Consider the following 22,523-nt stretch of genomic DNA (forward strand, 5'->3'; position numbering starts at 1 on the left):
CACAAAACAAAAGGGAGGCCCTGTTCAATACCTAGGACAAGTTCTGGCTACCAGATCACCAGCCAAACTCTCAACCAAAGTGATAACAGGCAAAAGGTACAGAAGGAGGACTTGGCAACCACCCATACTTAGGAAGACTCTCTTGAAAAATAATTAAAAGTGCACAGTTCCATGGGAACACATCCATTTTTTCTTTTTCTTTTACTTTTTAAATTTTTATTAAAAAAAATGCTTCTATTTTCTTAATACCTTCTAAGACTTTCTTTTAAAATATTTTTATTAATTTTTAAATTTGTTTCAATTTTATTTTTATTTTTCTTTGTTTTGTTCTTCTGTTATAGATCATACTCTGTTTTCAAATCTTCTTTTCTTATTTTAATTTTTTAAAAAATTTTCTCTCAATTTGATTTTTATTTATCTGTGTTTTGTGCTTCTGTTATTGATTATAGTCTGTTTTCAAATATTTTTTCTTTTTTTAAGTATTTAAAATTTGTCTCAACTTAATTTTTATTTCTCTTCAATTTGATATTCTGTTATTGATTATAATCTGTTTTTAAATCTTTCTTTTTTCTTTTAAATCTTTTTTAGTTGTATTTCCACATCCACTTTAGATAGATAGATAGGTAGATAGATAGATAGATAGATAGATAGATAGATAGATAGATAAACAAACCAAGCAACCCCTTAAGGACCACAGTAGATGACAGATACTCCATAAGCCACAGTACCAAAGAGATATAAGTAAAATGAAGGAGATGAACTGCCCCCAAATAAAAGAGCAAGAGAAATCCCCTGAAAGAACAATCAATAAAATAGACCTTGATAGTCTACTAATCATGATTTGAAAAAATGAGTGATCAAAGTACTGAAGGAACTAAAAGACATGTGCTTAGAGACAGAGAATATGTCAAAAAGGAAACTGAAACTATAAAGAGGAGCTATTTGAAATTGGAAAACACGTTTGCTGAGATGAGAGCTAAGGTAAAGGCAGTAAACAGTAGGCTAGATAATGCAGAGGAATGAAAAAGTAACTTAGAAGACAGGACAACAGAAAACACCCAATCATACAGCCGAAAGGAAAACAAATAAAAACCAATGGAAACAATATTAGGGACCTATGGGATAATATAAAGCATGCAAACCTACACAAAATAGGGGTCCTAGAAGAAAAAAGAGCAAAGTGGATTGTAAAGGTATTTGAAGAAATCATGACTAAAACTTCCCTAAACTTCCCAAACCTAAGAAGGAATCAGATATCCAAACACAGGAAGCACAGAGGGTCTTAAACAAGAAGAACCCAAACAGCCCCACACAAAGGCATATTATAATCAGGATGGCTAGGTTTAAAGATAAAGAAATGATTTTAAAGGCAGCAAGAGAAAAACAAAGAGTTAGTTACAAGGGAATCCCCTTAAAGCTTTCAGCTGATTTCTCTACAGAAAAACTACAGGCCAGAAGGGAGTGGCAAGATATATTCATAGTCCTGAATGAAAAAAAAAAAAAAAGATGCAACCTAGGATACTTTATCCAACAAGGCTATCTGTTAGAATTGAAGGAGAGATAAAGAACTTTGCAGGCAAGCAAAATCTAAAAATAATTTAGCAACAATAAACCTATGCTAAAAGAAATATTGAAAGGTCTACTCTAAATAGAAAAGAAGCAGAATGCTACAGAAAGGAAAAATCCATAATTGGAAAGGTGATAACTACAATGAATTACAACAGAATAAACATGAAATTGTAAAAGAGGACACCTAAATTATTAAGGGTGGGAGAGGGGAGCAAGAAAATATAGCTTTTTCTTTTTTTCTTTTGTTTTTGTTCTCGGCAGGTTGAGTTTGAGCTTATATTACTACCTGTTTAAAGCAAACAGATATATTAATGGGTTAATATGTGTACAAAACAGGGAAACCACAAACCAAAAGCTTACAATAGAGTCACAAAAACTAAAAAGAATCCAATATAATCCAAAAGACAATTATCAAACCGCAAAAAGAAAAAGAAAGGAACAAAAAGGAAATATCAAATCAACTGCAAAGCTAAGTTCAAAATGGCAATAAACACATCGCTCAATAATTACTGTAAATGTCAACTGAAGAAATGCTGCAATCAAAATATATAGAGTGGCACACTGGATAAGAAAAAAATAACCTATAAGATACTTCATACAAGAGACTCACTTTAGGGAGAAAGAAACACATGTATTGAGAGTGACAGGATGGAAAAAGATATTCCACACAAATGGAAATGAAAAGAAATCAGGAGTAGTAACACTGATTTCAGGCAAAAAAGATTTTAAAACAAAGGCCATAAAGAAAGATAAAGAAGGACATTGTATAATGATTGAAGGAGCAATAAAAGATGAGGATACTATACTCATTAACATATATGAACCCAATATAAGAGCACCTAACTACATAAAGCAAATACTAACAGATATAAAGGGAAGAATTGAAGGGAATACAATCACTGAAGGAGACTTTATCACCCCATTAACATCACTGGACAGATTTTCCAGAAAGAAAATTAATAAAGCAACAGAAAAATTAAAGTTTGCAATAAAACAATAAGACCTGGTTGATAATTTCAGAACATTACATCCCACAGAAATAGAATATATGTTTTTTTTCAATGCACATGGAACATTTTCTAGGATAGATCATGTACTTTGGCACAAGAGAAGCCTCAAAAGTTTTAAGAAGACAGAAATTATTTCAAACATATTTTTATGACCACAATGCAATGAAACTAGAAATCAATTACAGAAAAACAAAGAAGAAAAAAATGACAGCATGCACAATAAACAACATTTTACATAAAAAACGAATGGATCAATGATGAAATCAAAGGAGATATTAAAAACTACTTTAATAAAAATAAAAATAAAAACACAAGCACACAGAATCTATGACATGCAGCAAAGGCAGGGCCAAGAGAGAAGTTTATAGCAGTGCAGGCCTTCCTCAAAGAAGAAGAATGATCTCAAATAAACAATCTAACGTTTTCTCCCATTCCAAAGGTTGTCTTCTTGTTTTACTTCTGGTTTCCTTTGCTGTGCAGAAGCTTCTAAGTTTCATTAGGTCCCATTTGTTTATTCTTGCTTTTATTTCTTCTAGGAGAAAATTTTTGAAATGTGTATCAGATAATGTTTCGCCTATGTTTTCCTCAAGGAGGTTTATTGTATCTTATCTTATGTTTAAGTCTTTGATCCATTTTGAGTTGATTTTTGTATATGGTGTAAGGGAGTGTTCTAGTTTCATTGTTTTACATGCTGCTGTCCAGTTTTCCCAACACCATTTGCTGAAGAGACTGTCTTTATTCCATTGTATATTCCTGCCTCCTTTGTCGAAGATGAGTTGACCCAAAGTTTGTGGGTTCATTTCTGGGCTGTCTATTTTGTTCCATTGGTCTATATGTCTGTTTTTGTACCAATACCATGCTGTCTTTATGACTGTAGCTCTATAGTATTGTCTGAAGTCTGGGAGGGTTATTCCTCCAGCCTCTTTCTTTCTCTTCAGTAATGCTTTGACAATTCTAGGCCTTTGATGGTTCCATATAAATTTTATTATGATTTGTTCTAGTTCTGTGAAATATGTCCTGGGTCATTTGATAGGGATTGCATTAAATCTGTAGATTGCCTAGGCAGAGTGACCATTTTAACAATATTGATTCTTCCAATCCAAAAGCATGGAATATCTTTCCATTTTTTAAGTCTTCTTTAATTTCTCTCATCAATGGTTTATAGTTTTCTGTGTATAATTCTTTCACCTCCTTGGTTAGATTTATTCCCAGATATTTTATTACTTTGGGTGCTATTTTAAAGGGGATTGTTTCTTTACTTTATTTTTCTGTTGATTCATCATTAGTGTAAAGAAATGCAACTGATTTTTGAATGTTAATCTTGTAACCTGCTACCTTGCTGAATTCTTCAATCAGCTCTAGTAGTTTTTGTGTGGACCTTTTAGGGCTTTCTATATATAGTATCGTGTCTTCTGTATATAGTGACACTTTTACCTCTTCTTTTCCAATTTGGATCCCTTTTATTTCTCTCTCTTGCCTGACTGCTGTGGCTAGGACTTCCAGGACTATGTTGAATAGGAGTGGTGATAGTGGGCATCCTTGTCCCAGATTTTAGTTTGGTGCAGCCACTATGGACAACAGTGTGGAGATTCCTCAAAAGACTAGGAATAGACTTACCATATGACCCAGGAATCCCACTCCTGGGCTTGTATCCAGAAGGAACCCTACTTCAGGATGACACCTGCACCCCAGTATTCATAGCAGCACTATTTACAATAGCCAAAACATGGAAACAGCCTAAATGTCCATCAACAGGTGACTGGATAAAGAAGCTGTGGTATATTTATACAACAGAATACTACTCAGCCATAAAACCCGACAACATAATGCCATTTGCAGCAACATGGATGCTCCCGGAGAATGTCATTCTAAGTGAAGTAAGCCAGAAAGAGAAAGAAAAATACCATATGAGATCGCTCATATGTGGAATCTAAAAAACAAAAACAAAAACAAACAAAGAAACAAACAAAAACAAAGCATAAATACATGACAGAAATAGACTCATAGACAGAGGATATAGACTTGTGGTTGCCAGGGGGGTGGAGGGTGGGAAGGGATAGACTGGGATTTCAAAATTGTAGAATAGATCAACAAGATTATACTGTATAGCACAGGGAAATGTACACAAAGTGTTATGGTATCTCACAGAGAAAAAAATGTGACAATGAGTGTGTATATGCCCATGTATGACTGAAAAATTGTGCTGAACACTGGAATTTGACACAGCATTGTAAAATGATTATAAATCAATAAAAAATGTTAAAAAAATCTAACATACCAACAAAAAGAATTAGAAAAAGAAGAGCAAAAAAAAAGAAAAAAAACACACTCTAACTCAGCAGACGGAAGGAAATAATAAAGATCATGAAGGAAATAAATAAAACAGAGATTTAAAACACAACAGAAAAATCAATCAAATCAAGAGCTGGTTTTTTGAAAGAGTAAACAAAATTGACAAACCTCTGCCCAAGCTCATGGAGAAGAGAGAACAGAGAGCACAAACCAACAAAATAAGACAGGAAAAGGAAGAAATTACAAACAATTCCACAGACATTAAAAAAATATATCATGTGAGAATACTATGAACAACTATATGGAACCAAAATGGATATCCTAGAAGAAACGGGCAAGTTTCTGGAAACACACAGTCCACCAAGACTTAATCAAAAAGAAATTGACCACTTGAAAAAATAAATCACTAGAAATGAAATTGAATTAGCAATGAAAAACCTCCCTACAAGCAAAATTACAGGACTGGACGGTTTCACTGGGGACATCTATCAAACACACCAAGAAGAACTCATAGCAGTCTCTCTCAAACTCTACCAGAAGACTGAAAATGAGGGTATACTCCCAAACTCATTCTGTGAAACCATCATCACTCTGATACTAAAATCAGACAGACATTACCAAAAACAAAAATTACAGACCAATATCACTGATGAACATAGATGCAAAAATAATCAACAAAAAGAATCCAATAAGACTTAAAAAAGATCATACACCTTGATAAGTTGGGTTCATAAGGATGAACATAAGGAACATAAGGATGGTTCGACATACACAAATCAGTCAATGTAATACATCACATCAACAAGAGAAAGGACAAAAAACACATGATCCTTTCAACAGATGCAGAAATAGCATTTGATAAAATTCAACATCCATTTATGATAAGAATCCTCAATAAAGTGGGTATAGAGGGAACATATCTCAACATAATAAAAGATATTTGTGACAAACCTACAGCCAGCATAGTAGTCAATGGTGAAAAACTAAAAATATTCCCACTAAAATCTGGGACAAGACAAGGTTCTCCTCTCTCACCACTTCTATTCAACATAGTCTTGGAAGTCCTAGCTACAGCAATTCAGCAGGAAAAGGAAAAAATAAAGGATCCATATTGGAAAAGAAGAGGCAAAACTGTCACTATATGCAGACAGCATGATACGATATATAGAAAGCCCTAAAAGTTCCACACAAAAACTACTAAACTAATAAAAGAATTAAACAAGGTAGCAGGATACAAGATTAATGTACAAAAAATCAGTTGCATTTCTTTACACTAATGATAAATCCACAGGAAAAGAAAATAAAGACAGTCCTTTTTAAAATAGCACCTAAAATAATAAAATATCAAGAAATAAATCTAACCAAGGAGGTGAAAGACTTATACATGGAGAACTATAAAACATTAATTGAGGAAATTAAAGAAGACTTTAAAACATTAAAAGATATCCCATGCCCCTGGATTGGAAAATTCAACATTGTTAAAATGGTCATACTGCCCCAGACAATCTAAAGATTTAATGCAATACTTATCAAATTACCCATGACATAGTTGAAAGAACTAGAACAAATCATAATAAAATTTATATGGAATTATAAAAGACCAAGAATTGCCAAGGCATTTGTAAAGAAAAAGAAATGAGTCTGGAGGAATAACCCTCCCAGACATCAGACAATACTACAGAGCTACAGTAATCAATACAGGATGGTATTGGCACAAAAACACATATGGACAAATGGAACAGAAATAAACCCACAAACTTTTGGTCAATTAATCCTTGACAGAGGAGGCAAGAACATACAATGGAGTAAAGACAGTCTCTTCAGCAAATGATGTTGGGAAAACTGGACAACAGCATGTAAATAAATAAAGTTAGAATATTCCTTCACACCATATACAAAAATAAACTCAAGATGGCTTATAGACTTAAACATAAGACAAAGCACAATAAACTTCCTAGAAGAAAACATAGGCAAAACATTATCTCACATATATCTCAGCAATGTTTTCATAGGAAAGTCTACCCAAGCAATAGAAATAACAGCTAAAATAAAAAGGGGACCTAATTAAACTTACAAGCTTTTGCACATCAAAAGAAATCATAAGCAAAACAAAAAGACAACTTACAGAATGGGAGAAAATATTTGCAAAAAATGAGACTGACAAGGGCTCAATTTCCAGAATATATAAACAGCTCATATGACTTAATAAGGAAAAAATAAATGACTCAATCCAAAAATGGGCACAAGACCTAAACAAGCAATTCTCCAAGGAAGACATACAAATGGCCAAGAGGCACATGAAAAAATGCTCAATATCACTAATTATCTGAGAAATGCAAACCAAAACTACAAAGAGTTATCACCTCACACCAGTCAGAATGGCCATCATTCAAAAGTCCAGAAATTACATATGCTGGAGAGGCTGTGGAGAAAAGGGAACCCTCCTACACTGCTGGTGGGAATGCAGTTAGGTGTAGCCACTATGGAAAACAGTATGGAGATTCCTCAAAAGACTAGGAATAGACTTAACATAGGACCCAGGATTCCTGCTCCTGGGCATATATCCAGAAGGAGCCCTACATCAAAAAGACACCTGCACTCCAATGTTCATAGCAGCACTATTTACAATAGCCAAGACATGGAAACAGCCTAAATGTCCATCAACAGATGACTGGATAAGGAAGAAGTGGTATATTTCCACAATGAAATACTATTCAGCCATAAAATATAATAAATTAATGTCATTTGCAGCAACATGGATGGACCTGGAGAATGTCATTCTAAATGACATAGGCCAGAAAGAGAAATACATATGATATCACTCATATATAGAATCTAAAAAACAAAAATAAAAACAACAAACCAAAAAAACAAGAACTTATTTACAAAACAGAAACAGACTCACAGACATACAAAACTACCTTATGGTTACCAGAGGGGGAAGGGATAAACTGGGAGTTCAAGATTTACAGATAGTTACTAATACACATAAAATTGATAAACAACAAGTTCATACTGTATAGCACAGGGAACTATATTCAATATCTTGTAGCAACTTATGGTGGAAAAGAATATGAAAACAAATACATGTATGTTCATTTATGACTTAACTTTATGCTGTACACCAGAAACTGACACATTTTAAACTGGCTATACTGCTATATATATATATATATATATATATATATATATATATATATATAAAATTTATATGTATATATAAACATATATATGTATGTATGTGTATATATGTGTGTATACATATATATATAAAGAATAAAGATCTCAAACAAGTTAGCTTTGCATCTCAAGAACTAGAAAAAGATTAAATTGAGCACAAAATTAACAGAAGGAATAAAATAACTTGGATCAGAGCAGAAATAATAAAATACAGAAAGCCAACAACAACAGAGCAACAGAAGAGATCAACCAATTAAGAGCTTATTTTTGAATGGATAAAATTGACAAACATTTTGCTAGATCAACTAAGACAAAAGAGAAAAGACTCAAAACCAGAAAAGAGGACACATTACAAATGAAACCACAAAAATTTGAATGGCTATGACCCTACTCTGAGCAATTATATGCCTGCCAACAAATTGAATAACCTAAAAGAAATGTATAAATTCCTGTAAACACATAGCCTACCAAGATTCAATCTTAAGAAAAAAATGAAAAAAATCTGTATAGAACAGGAATGAGTAAGAAGTTTGACTCAGTAATCAAAAACCTTACAACAAATAAAAGCCTAGTACTAGATGGTTTCACTGGTGAATTCTACCACACATTTAAATCAAAATAACAAAAATATAGGAGTAAACTCCTTAACATTGGTTGGCAATGATTTTTCAAATATGACATCAAAACAAAGGCAATAAAAGCAAAAATGAACAAGTGAGACTACATCAAACTAAAAGGGTTCTGTGCAGCAAGAGAATCATTAACAAAATGAAAAAATAAAGACAAACTATGGAATGGAAGAAAATAATTACACAGAATGTATCTGATAATGGGATAATATCAAAAATAGACAAATAATTTATGTGATCCAATAGCAAAAAATAATAATTATTATTATAAACCAATTACAAAAAGGACAAATTACTTGAATAGGCATTTTTCTTAGAGAAGACTTACAAATGGCCAGGAGTTATATGAAAAATGCTCAACATCACTAACCATTAAGGAAATGAAAATCAAAACTAGACAGATATCATCTCTTGCCAGTTAAAATGAATATTATCAAAATGATAAAAGATAAATGCTGATGAAAATAGTTTCTACTCCATTCTATTTTATAATTTATATATTAGGCAATAACAAGTGTTGTTGAGGATGAGGTTAAATTGGACCAATTGTACATTGTTGATTAGAATGTAAAATGATGCAGTCTCTGAAAGATAGTTTAGCTGTCCCTCAAATAATTGAAGATATAATTACCATATTATTCAGGGGAATCCATTTCTGAGTACATATCAAAAAATTAATAGCAGGATTTTGAGGAGATATTGACACTGTCATGTTCATGCAGCTCTCATTGCAAGAGCCAAGATGTGAAACAACCTAAATGTACTGATGGGCATATAGTTTTTAAAAATATGTTATATAAATATAATGGAATATTATTCAGCCTTAAAAAATAAATCCTGAAGTATATGACAACACAGATGAAACTTGAGGACATTATACTAATGAAATATGGATGTCACCAAAAGACTACCACTGCATGACTGTATGACTGTACTTAAATGAAGTATATAAAACAGATTTCTAGAAGCAAAGAATAGAAGAATAGAATGATGACTGCCAGGGGCTGGAGGAGTGGAAAATGAGGAGTTGGTAATCAGTAGTTATAAAATTGCAGTTACATAAGTTAGATAGTATGTAGGTATGTTCCATATACTATTGTGCCTATATATAACAATATTGTACATTAAAATTTATTGAAGGTAGATCTTAGGTTCGGTGTTGTTAGCACACTATACTTTTTAAAAAAGTAAACCACTAAAGTTTGAATCAATGATATTAATTTAAAAAATTAAAGCAGAGACTCAAACTAATATTCATCAAATATACTGGTCTGTAATTTTCTTCATCTAGTTTTGCCTTCATCTAGTTTTGGTGTCAGGGTGATGGTGGCTTCAATCTTTTTGAATAGTTTGAGAAGGATAGTTATTAGCTCTTCTTCATATGTTTGGTAGGATTTTCCTATTTAGCCATCTGATCCTGGACTTTTGTTTGCTGGGAGTTCTTTTATTACAAATTGAATTTCACTTCTAATGATTGATCTGTTACACTTGTCTTTTTTCTTTTTGATTTAGTCTATGCCAGTTTCCAGAAACTTGTCCATTTCTTCTAGGTTGTCCAATTTGTTGGCTTATAACTGTTCGTAGGATTCTCATGGTTTTTTGTATCTCTCTGGTATGTGTTGCTATTTCTCCTCCTTTCATTTCTCATTTTGTTTATTCGGGTCCTCTGTCTTTTCTTCATGGTGAGCCTATGTAAAGTTAAATGAATATTGTTCAACTTTTCACAAAAGCAGCCAGCTTTTATTATTTGTTTCCTCTCTGATCTTCATTTCCTTCCTTCTGCTGATTTTGGGCTTTGTTTGTTCTTCATTTTCTAATTAATTTAGGTGGTAGGTTAGATTGTTTATTTTAGATTTTTCTTGTTTCTTGAAAAAGGCCTGTATCACTATAAACTTCCCTCTTAGAAATGTTTTGCTGCCACTTATAGATTTAGGACAATTATGTTTTCATTTTCATTTGTTGACAGGTATTTTCTGATTTCCTCTTTGATTTTATCATTAAATCATTGGTTTTGTAGTAGCATATTGTTTTATCTCCACATCTTTATTCTTTCCTTTTTTTCTTGAGTAGATTTCTATTTTCATAACATTGTAATTGGATAAAAATGCTTGATACAATTTCTATCCTCTTAAATTTCTTGAGTCTTGTTTTTGTTGTTGTTGTTGTTGTTATTGTTGTTTGTTTTTACCTAGTATGTGATCTTTCCTGGAGAACACTCCATTTACACTTGAAAATGAATGTGTATTCTTCATTTTTTAATGTAATTTCTTACTGATATCTATTAAGTCCTGGTCTACAGTGTCATTTAAGATCACTGTTGCCTTGTTGATTTTCTGTCAGGATAATCTGTTCATTGATGTCAGTGGAGTGTTAAGTCTGCTACTATTCTGAAGATCAAGCCTTTGTTGTTTTCATCATTTGCAAAAAATTTTCTCCCATTCCGTAGGTTGTCTTTTTGTTTTACTTATGGTTTCCTATGCTGGGCAGAAGCCTGTAAGTTTAATTAGGTCTCTTTTGTTTATTCTTGCTTTTATGTCTATTGCTTGGGTAGACAGCCCTAGGAGAACATTTCTGAGATGTATGTCAGATCATGTTTTGCCTATATTTTCTCCTAGGAGGTTTATTGTATCTTGTCTTATGTTTAAGTCTTTGATCCATTTTGAGTTGATTTTTGTATATGGTGTAAAGGAGTGTTCTAGCTTCATTGCTTTACATGCTGCTGTCCAGTTTTCCCAACACCATCTGCTGAAGAGACTGTCTTTATTCCATTGTATATTCTTGCCTCCTTTGTTGAAGATTAGCTGACCAAAAGATCTCCAGAATATATGAGCAGCTCATATGACTTAATAAGAAAAAAAACAAACAACCCAATCCAAAAATGGGAAGAAGACCTAAACAAGCAATTCTCCAAGGAAGACATACATACAAATGATCAACAGGCACATGAAAAAATGCTCAATATCACTAATTATCTGAGAAATGCAAGTCAAAACTATGATGAGGTATCACCTCACACCGGTCAGAATGACCATCATTCAAAAGTCCAGAAATGACAAATACTGAAGAGGCTGTGGAGGAAAGGGAACCCTCCTACACTGCTGGTGGGAATGCAGTTTGGTGTAGCCACTGTGGAAAACAGTATGGAGATTCCTCAAAAGACTAGGAATAGACTTACCATATGGCCCAGGAATCCCACTCCTGGGCTTGTATCCAGAAGGAACCCTACATCAAAAAGACACCTGCACCCCATTGCTCATAGCAGCACTATTTAGAATAGCCAAGACATAGAAACAGCCTAAATGTCCATCAACAGATAACTGGATAAGGAAGAAGTGGTATATTTCTACAATGGAATACTCTTCAGCCATAAAAATGACAACATAACATCATTTGCAGCAACGTGGATGTCCCTGGAGAATGTCATTCTAAGTGAAGTAAGCCAGATAGAGAAAGAAAAATACCATATGAGAGCACTCATATGTGGAATCAAAAAAAAAAAAAAGAACATAAATACAAAGCAGAAACAGACTCAGACATAGAATACAAACTTGTGATTGCCAAGTGGGTGGGGGATGGGAAGGTACAGACTGGGATTTCAAGATTTGTAGATACTGACAGGCATATGCAGAATAGATAAGCAAGATTATACTGTATAGCACAGGGAAATATAAACAAGATCTTGTGGTAGCTCACAGTGAAAAAACTGTGACAATGAATACATGTACATTCATGTGTAACTGAATAATTGTGCTCTACACTGGAATTTGACACAACATTGTAAAATGACTATATAACTCAATAAAATGTTAAAAAATAGTCTGCTACCATTGTGTTATTGTCAATTTCTTGCTTTATGTCTTTTTTAAGATACTTTTTTAAAGTGTTTATGTGCTCCTTTACTGGGTGTGTGTATCTTAATGAGTGTGTGTATCTTAATGAGTGTAATATCCTTTTCTTATATTTATTCCTCTATCATTATAAAATGCCCTGATTTGTCTTTACTTACAGACTTTGTTTTAAAATATATTTTTCTGATATGAGTACTGTTACCTCTGTTTTCTTGTCATTTTTATTTGCATGAAATAACTTTTTCCATTTCCTAACATTCAGTCTGTGTGTGTCTTTAGCACTGAAGTGAGCCTCTTGTAGACAGCTTATTGAAGCACCTTGCTTTTTAATCCAATCATCTACCCTATGTCTTCTGACCTGAGCATTTAATCCATCAACATTTAAGGTAAGTAATAATAGTTATGTATTTATTGCTATTTTATTACTTGTTTTCTGGTTGTGGTGTTGTTATTCTCTGTTCATATCTGATTTTTCTTTTTTCTCATTTGATCTGATAATTTTCTTTTGTAATATGCTTGGGTTCCTTTCTTTTTGTTTTTTGTGCATCTATTGTAGATTTTTTGTGTTTATATATGTTTTACCCATAATTATATTTACTTGGTTTAACCTGACAGTCATTTATGTTCAAATACATTCTAAAAGAACTACATTTTTACACCCCTCCTCCATTTTTCTGTTTTTGATGTCATATTTTATATCTTCATGTTTATCCCTTTACTGTTTACTGTAGTTGCATAGTTATAGTTTCTTTTATTTTATTTTATTTATTTTTTGGTCTTTCAATCTACATACTGGCTTAATTAAGTGATCTTCCATCCTATATATTTGCTTTTCTTATTGGGATTTTCCCTTTCCTTTAGATTCTTACTTCTTTTCTATTTAGAGAATATCCTTAAACATTTTTTGAGGGTATGTTTAATATTGATGAATTCTTTTAGCTTTTGCTCATCTGAGTAGTTCTTTACCTTTCTTTCTATATCTTACTGGGTAGAGCATCCTAGGTTGCAGACTTTTCCCTTTTAGCCCTCTCTCTTTTCTCCTTCTGGGACATTTATAATGTGAATGTTGACATGTTTTATGTTACCCCCTGATATATCTTTTGCTGCATTTATTTTGTTATTTAGCTTTTTCTCTGTTGTTCTGTTTGAGTGATTACTATTACCTATCTTCCAGGTCACATGTGTTATTCTGTGCCATTTAGTCTGCCATTCATTGCTTCCAGTGTGCTTTTTATCTCAGATATTAAATTATCTATTTTTGATTGGGTCTTCTGCATAGTTTCTAGTTCTTTGTTAAAGTGATTTGTACTTAGATCAACTTTCTTCCCTAATTCAGTTAGCGTTTTTATTACCAATGTTTGAATTCTTTGTCAGGTAGATTGTTAAATTCTGTTTCATCATTTAATCTCTCAGTTGTTTTCTCTTGTGCTTTCAACTGAGAGTAGTTCCTCTATCTTTTTAGTTTACTTAACTTTTTCTGTCTCTATGAATTTAGGTGAAGTTGTTACCTATAATGATCTTGAAGGGACATTCTTATGTGTGAGCTTCCCTATGTAGACTGTGTCTTCCCTATCCTTTGATGGGAGAGCTGGTTTTGATGTAAACACCAGCCATGTCTTTCCTCAAACTGTGCTGGTAGCTATCAACTTATTAAGGTGTATGGCTGGTGATGGGGGAGATACAGCCTGGACATGGTTTGAAATAGGACTTCCTTTCTGCTCAGTGGCCATCACCACCATTTCAGGGTCAGGGTCTGCCCCTATGTTGCTGGAGTGGAAGCCCTGAGGGTTGGGCTCAGTTTGGTTCTGTTCTCTTTAAGTGTGTTTTTTTTTTCTCCCCACATTGGGAACTTTGCCCCAAAGAAGGGGAGTGCTGAAGCAATTGTAGCTCATGTCCTTATAAAGGCGTGATGTGCTTCCTGTGTAGGTGTTTGCAACTCTGCTCAGATGTTGCCTGAGTTTGTGGCTTTTCCCCTGTTGCGTCTACCCTTGATCCAGTGCCAAGCTGTGACATGAAGTATATGGGGCAAGAGAATTTCATCAGCTGGGACTAGTGAGTGTGGTGAGGCTATTGTGGGAATTCAGGTGGCCCTGCTGCCATCAGAAGTATGGTTGGCTTCTGGGATACTGTTTGAGTAAGTGCCAACAATGGTTGTTATTGTCCCACATATGATGAGCCCTGGGCCTCTAGGTTGCCACTGCATCTCTAGATCAAATGCTTTCCCAGGTCTTGGCTGCCCTAGATTCAATGTTAAGCTGTAGTGTTGAGTAAGTGGGTGAGTCATTCACTCAGTCTGCTCTGAAGAGTGTGGCAAGGCAGCAGCCTCTAGGGCAGACCACTTTTTGCCCTGTCTGGGGGCAAGCTAGCACCTGTGCACTCCCCATGAGTGGAGTCTAGTCCGGTCATTATCCAAGCAGTGAAGAGGGCTTGCCTTCTATGAGTAGGGCCCCAGGACTGGAATGCCCACTCTGTGGCTCAGTGCACTCACACTCTCTAGGTCCTGTGTCCACCTGTGGGATCTGATTTCCCTTTTCCTCTTAGGCCTTTACCAGGGGCACAGGTCCTGATCCAATGCTATTCTTCCTGTCTTATCCAATTACATGTGTATCTTTCTTATAGTCTTGGTTGTATAGGAGTGCTTCTGCCAGTTTCTAGTTTGTTTTCCATGAGAATTATTCCATATGAAAATATGCTTTTGATGATTTAGTGGGGGTAGGTGATCTCCACATTCCCTTATTTTGTGATCATGATCTCCCACAAAATTCTGATAAATGATAAAACATGGATTTACCTTGAATACATTATGTTAAGTGAAGTAAGCTAGATATAAAGGGACAAATGTGTATGACTCTACAGGCATGAGGTACCTAGAACAGGCAAATTGGTAGAGTCAAATAGTAGAGTAAAAATATCAGGGACTATATGGAGGGGTGGTGGGGAGTTGTCATTTAATAAGTACAAAATGAGATGATGAAAATTTTCTGGAGATGTATAACAGTGATGGTTGTACAATGGAAATATAATTAATGTCACTGAATTGTATACTTGAAATTAATTAAAATTATACATTGCTTATTATGTATATTTTACTAGATTACAAAAAAATAGCAAAACATTTTTCAATGTTTTGGGCATTTCTATTTTTATTTTTGGTAAGCTATGGCCCTTGCCTTCAAGGAGTTTACAGTAGAGTTGTGCAGAAAGGACACTTTAAACGCATTATGTTAAAATTAGTCTGAGAAGTGCCAAAATAAGGGTTATGAACACAGAGTTATGTGAATTCAGAGGAAGGAGAGATTACTCCTGGTTGAAGAGTTCAAGAAATACTTTGTGAAGAAAGCATATAGTAAGCAGGCCTTGTAGGACATGTAGAGTAAAACATTTTGAAATAAGGGTGATGGAGGGAATCAAGTACAGGAGTTTTTATTTATAGCACTTTCTAAAAACCTAGAAAACCATGGTGTAGTAAACACATTATATCTTTGGGGAGCTATCATAAGTTCCATTTGATTATCTATTTAGAGTTAATACAAGTATATGGAAAAATGTCACAAATGAAATAGCTATGGATGTTTTCATTATTTTTGAACAACCAAAATTGAGACTATATGCCTCAGCAACGTTTTTAGAAACTAATTCCTAAAGATTAATCTCTTTACTAACTTTAACCAGCTGCCAAAAAATAATACATATTATTTTCTTTCAGGATCTGAAGTGAACTTAAACATACTGAAGCATGATATTGTCTTGAGGAGAAAGCTTTTAGCAATTGTTTGAATTTCTAGCTGAATTGTTTACTTTTTTTAATGAAAAACAATTTCCACATTGAAGAATGGCTAACAAAGAAGTCATAATTATTCAGACTTGAGTATTTGCAGATATATTCTCAAAAATTGACAGTCAACTTTTCACTTCAAAGAAAATTGGGGATATTTTTGACCATTGCTAAAATTTCAGCTTTCAAGAAATATGAGAATTTTGGAAAATTTGTACATGTCACTGTGGATGTGGTAGCTTCCTCTACTTAAAATATTTTCTGATGAGATCAGTGGTAATATTAAGAAATATGTTTCATATATACTATAATGAAACTTATTACATTTGGGGATTCTGTCTAAGTCCATGAACAACTATGTTTTTTCAAATAACCAAAATGTGATGTACAAAGTCATACATGTGCAAAAATTCATCCTAAGTGCAAGATAGACAAATGAAATTTAATATAACATTTTCAAAAGTACATTGAGTGTTTCAAATTCTGAATTATAAGTAATTTTTATGAAAATATTAATGTTCAGATTTGCAGTATCAAAAAGAATATTCAGTTACCTAAAAGCACTATTAAAACACCCCTCCATTTTCCAAATACATATTTGCATAAATCCGGATTTTCTTCACATTCTTTAACCAAAGAAATATCTCAAAATACTAAATGCAGAATTTTATGGGAGAATCTGTCTATTAAGCTATTATTCTATTTTTGTTTTAGAAAATACAGTTATTTTTCATAATATATTCTATGTATAAGCATGCAATGGGTTTGATATTTTTATGATTATAAATGAATTAATATTTTAATATATTTTAAAATTTCAGATTTAATTTCTAATATGGAAATTATTGACAGGTATAATACACATAATCTAAAGCTCTTTGGGGTTCTTCTCAGATCAAGAAATGTGTGAACTGTTGGTTTAGATTCTTTTAATTACATTTGGGAATGCATAGATTTACACTTAAAATTTTTCTTCACCATGATATGCATTTTCTTAACTTCTAATTAGTAATGACAAATGGATGTATCTCTTGATTACTGCTACCTTAAACCATCACAAGATGCTGTAGATTGTAATCTAAGGTATTATAAGCAAACTATATTAATTTTCATATTGGAAGATTGCAAAAGACAGGCTTTGGGATAAGTCTTCTTGTTTGTCTATGCTGCTAAACATAAAGCTAAGTAACAAAAATTAGAATGAAGGCCAATAAATCATAGCCATAGAGCTTTGAGTGTATTGTGTTGTATGTTTTTCCTTCTGAAATTTTAACCAACATTATTATTGTTATTACTTAATTCAAACAAAACAAATAAAAATTCAATGGTATAAAAGGCAATGAAACAAGTAATGCATTTATTATTATTATATATTTTTATTGAAGTCACTTTACAATGTTGTGTCAATTTCTGATGTACACAAGTAATGCATTTTAAATATTTTGCTGAAATATTGAAAAAGATTGGTTCTTTGGTTCTTCTATTTGCATTAACTACAGCATATTCAAAGGAAAGGGTTATGTACCAGAAATGATTATATCATTAAAGAGAAGATTAAAAAGAAAAATTTTGCAAAACCAGGAAATGGATAACAATTTTTTCATTTGAAAAAGTTATCATGAAACTTCCCTCAGAAATAAAAGGCAACAATACAATCAAAATTTCCAATAAGAAATAGAAAATCATGTTCAAAGTTAGATTAATAAGCACTCAGGTCTGTGATACAGGATGCCACGCACAAGTTAGTCAGATATTGTCAGCCTTTGGGATTTGCCAACTTACAACTCCCTAAGGTGAAAAAAAAGTAAAATTGCTGAAAACGCAACATATATAAGGCAATTTTTAAAAGTCAATTCCTGAGCTGATACCTATCCACTCAAACGGCTGCAGGGTGGTGAGGCAGTCATTTTTCTAAGTTTAGTAAAATGCATAATATGTGCACACACACACACAGACACACACACATGCACTCATACATACAGGCTTAGTTAAACACATTCTGGCTGATTAGATGAATAGATACTTCGGATTCACTAGAAATATGCTTCATTTCTGCTTTACTTTTTATGTGTAAATAATCCAGAGGTAACATTTTCTTTCACTAAATACAAAACTGTCTAACTGTTTGACTTATCCTATTAGATTAGAGTCACCCAAAAGGTTCCTAAAGTAATGTTTCTGTGAACCAACTGCAAGTCCTCATGTTACAGAGGAGTAATAGTTATGTTGGTCTTGGGCATAATTCTCAACAAGAGTACTATATGTATTTCATAATATTTCAAATGTAATGTATTTACTAAATCATATTTTATTACTTATTTTTGTGATATGTGTTTGATAGTGAGAGGAAGGGAACTGATATTTATGATAGTATTAACAATAATAACAAGCCCTTTTTTGTGAATGCATTGTATGTCAGGTGATATGTTAAGTATCCTCAAAAGAATCCTTTCAGATGATAATCATCCACAATTACAGACAAGGAAATGGTGGCTTAGAGGTGTTATATATTAGTTTGCTCAAAATCATACAGCTGGAAATGAAGACAGGTGTCAAATCCAGGACTGTTAGATTCTAGAGTAATACTGTCCACTAAAACTACCTGTGATGATAAAAATGTTATATATTCATGTCTAATATGGCAGCCACTAGCCACATGTGGCTGTTATGCACTTGAAATGTAGCTAGTGCAACTAAGGAATAATATTTTATTAAATATTAATTAAATTTTAATTGCCAAATGTGGCTAGTAGCTACTGAATTAGGCAGTGTAGATATAAAGACTATACTCTTAACCTCTAAGCCTTACCCTCTTTATTGATAAATTTGTATGAGTAGAGTATTGGGCTAAGTAGTCTACATGTATTATATCTTTTAATCCTAATGACAATGCCATCAAGTAATTACTATGATTATCTACTTTTTAATTTTGAGGAAATGAGTCTCAGATTAGTTAGCTAACTTACCCAAGGTCACACAGCAAATAAATAAAAAGGCCAGAATGATAATTTTGATCTCGTTAAAAAAGCATTTGCTTTCTGCTACACCACACTGACATAACAAGGCAATGCATAGTCCCTCTGTTCAAAGAGATTACAAAACAATTAAATGAAAAAGAAAATTCTTATATTTCTCAAATAATTAAATCATAATGCAATTTAGTATGATACCATGTACTGAATTATGTGATGAAAACTACTCATGCAAAAGAATGAGTAAAGTGAACTAGATTAAGTGAACATATGCTTCTTGGAGGGCATGCAACTCAATATCATTTGGCTAGACTGAAAGGAAGAAGCATCTAAAACTGAAAGAAAACATGAGCAAACTCACAGAAGTAAATATTCACCTTCTAAACTTTCCCCTTCATGGGTAATTTTAGTTGAGTGAAAAAACTGACTTGGCTGAAGTGAGTGTTCATATCTAGAAAAAGAAGGTGAAGAGCTTAGAGAGATTATATGGATATAATTCTGGAGGACCTTGCAAGTCATACTGAAGAACTAGATTTTATCTACAAAGGAATGATGTTAACAGTGAAAATGTTTATTGTGAAGTAACACATCTGAGGAAAGAAATAAAAAGTCCACTAAAGATTAGATAATGAGTGTGTAGGATTCACCGAGACACTTCTTAATCATTATCTTTATAAAAATGTGTCCAGGATAACAATACATCATAACAGTTTATCCAATGGAGTTTATTTCCCAAACTAATCAAAAGTTTTCCATTGTTAGTCTCCACATCTCTGAGAACAAATGTAAATTGATAATGGAACTTACTCTATACTTTCGAACCATTTACTGTACCAAGAGTTCATAGTAAACAAATGTCTGTTATTCATAAGTAGATACTGAGATTTTTACATGGTATACCTCATATAAAAATAATTCCTGAAAAATGTGGCCCCAAATCTAGCCAGAGTATCCAGACATAAGAAATTTAGCTTGAAGGAGAGCCCAAAAGGGAAAGGTTGGTAGAAGACTGGGACTTCTATTGGAAGACTCAAGGAAGGTGAAGAAAAAGCATCATTGTGTGATGTTTGAGAAATATTTAGGAACAGGTGGCCAAATGATTATGATGAGTTAAATTATACAGCAAAATCCAGAAAGTTAGATTATATTGTGGGGCATAATCTACAAAGTGAGAAGACAAAGATATTATGTCTAATATTTAAAATAATAGCAGAAACTCTCTAAAATGGAAATATCTTTAGACTTTAACATTTTCTTAGTATAAATAAAAATAATTTAAGGTTAAGAGTAATTTTTTATTTGTTTTAGAGCAAACCACACTTATTAGGCTTGCTGTGTTGGAAGATGTAGAACAGTTAAACAGTCATTCCTCTTATCAGAGTTTTAATTAAAGGAAGAGAAAACTGAGCTGTGATATTCACCAAAGCCAGTCATAGAAATCTGCTGGAAGTGTATGATAAATTTGAGCAGGCCAGTACAATGGAGGCAAGGGACAGAGGGGAAATAGAAAAGCGCTCAAGGTAAATGAATGCATTCCCATGGGTTATACACACCATGCAGAAATAATTACAATTGAGAGCATGGGGAGTGGTGGGTTTTAAAGGCCAGTGTAAAGGAAAGGAGAAGTGCAAAAGGTAATCAAGCATGCGAAAAGAGCATCCATAGGTTATAATACATCAAATTGAGAGACTAACTACAGTGATAGCTTAATGAAGTTTAAGGGGGCACGAAGAGTGATTTTAAACACAAAGGCAAGAAATGAAAAGATTTCACAGGAGGCTGAGATTAAATAATAGAAAACTTTTCAAGGCCTGAATATCCACATCAGGTAGTACAGGAAGAAGACTGATTAACAGATCTAGGGGGGAAAATGGATTTGGTTTCTTTTTCAATATTAAGAGAAGAAGAAAATGAGAAAAAGGAGGGAAGGAAAATCCATGATCTTGTCTTTCTCAAACAGAGGACAACATTTTAGAGAATACTGTGCCAAAAAGTTAAAGGAGCATAGTACAAAGTATACTGAAGTTGGAACTCTCTTGAAATGGCAGGCAATCTTTACTATGCTTAGAGAAGAAATACACATTTCTGCCATATTCTGTGTAGTCCCCGTTAACAAGTTTCCTTTCCTGTACACAGAATAGGACCAATTGCTTGGTTCCACACATATATAAAATTGGGGGCCTCAAGACTTCATAAACTTTTCATATTTACTTTAACAGAGTTTGGATAAGTAGAGCTACATTATTTGTCCCCAGGGCACCACTGTGAGCTCATCTGATTTGGTAGTTTGTCTACAGATTACTCACAGTGGAATTGCTGGGAACTTCAGTAATCTGCTACCTAGATCCATGATATTTGAAGATTTCACCAAGACATATTACCCATTACCAGTTTATATTTTCTTCCCAGTCTGAGGAAAGCTTCATCCTTGGGAGAAGTTGTTATGTAAATTCAAATAATTGTTTTCAGGTAGTAATTAACAGATTTCTTAGGTCAGAGATCAATTATACCTCATCACTAAGTAAATATTTGATTGTGGCTCCTTACCTATATCTAACAAATGATGTAGGTCTTCTCTGATGTTTCAGAAACATTTTTATTTACACCCTAAACAAAGACCAACCTGCATAATATTTTCATAGGCAACTCTCACCCAGTTAACTCAAGAAAAGTTCAGCTCACAGGACTCTCACATGAGGCTCTGTATCGCCCCCTATTTCATCTGTATGAGTTTAACCTTCCTTTAGTGCAGGCTTTTGCTATCTAACCTTTTCACTACTGTTCACATTTCACTAGGTTTTTGCTTCATTGTCAGAAAGTCCTAGTCAATATTCTTTTTGTATCACTGTCCTTCATAAATGCACCAGAAGTTTCTGTAGCCATCTTATCTCCTTTCATCCCCTTTTCCACCTGGATTTGGCTTCATCTACTCATTCAGAAATCTACTGAATGCCTTTTCTGTACCACATATCATTTTAGGCACCAGGCATACAATGGTGGAAAAAGTGGACTAGGAGAAGTGTATGTACCAATAGGGTTAGAAGAACAACAAGCAAATAAATAAATTAATAATTAATTTTCTTGGTGTAGTGTGTACTATGAAGGAAATAAGGAAGACAGTATGCTATACAGCCATGGAGTATAATTTAGTAGGATGCCCTAGAAAGTGTTCTTTGAAGGGTTGATATTGTGCTTGTGACTTGAAGGAGGAGAAGAAGCTACATGAAACAATGTGACTTCCCTCAAAA

At 33.4% G+C, this 22,523-nt stretch overlaps 1 long non-coding RNA gene across 1 annotated transcript; it reads left to right on the plus strand.

The window, feature by feature from the left end:
• Positions 1 to 1,084: 1,084 nt before the first annotated feature.
• Positions 1,085 to 19,597, plus strand: LOC116661861. Its single transcript, XR_004317838.1, has 3 exons — positions 1,085 to 1,341; positions 3,745 to 3,750; positions 19,587 to 19,597. It is a non-coding gene; the product is annotated as an uncharacterized LOC116661861 (long non-coding RNA).
• The last annotated feature ends 2,926 nt before the right edge of the window (positions 19,598 to 22,523 follow it).

This window comes from Camelus ferus, chromosome X (assembly GCF_009834535.1).
Source record: "Camelus ferus isolate YT-003-E chromosome X, BCGSAC_Cfer_1.0, whole genome shotgun sequence".
Classification (NCBI taxonomy): Eukaryota; Metazoa; Chordata; class Mammalia; order Artiodactyla; family Camelidae; genus Camelus; species Camelus ferus.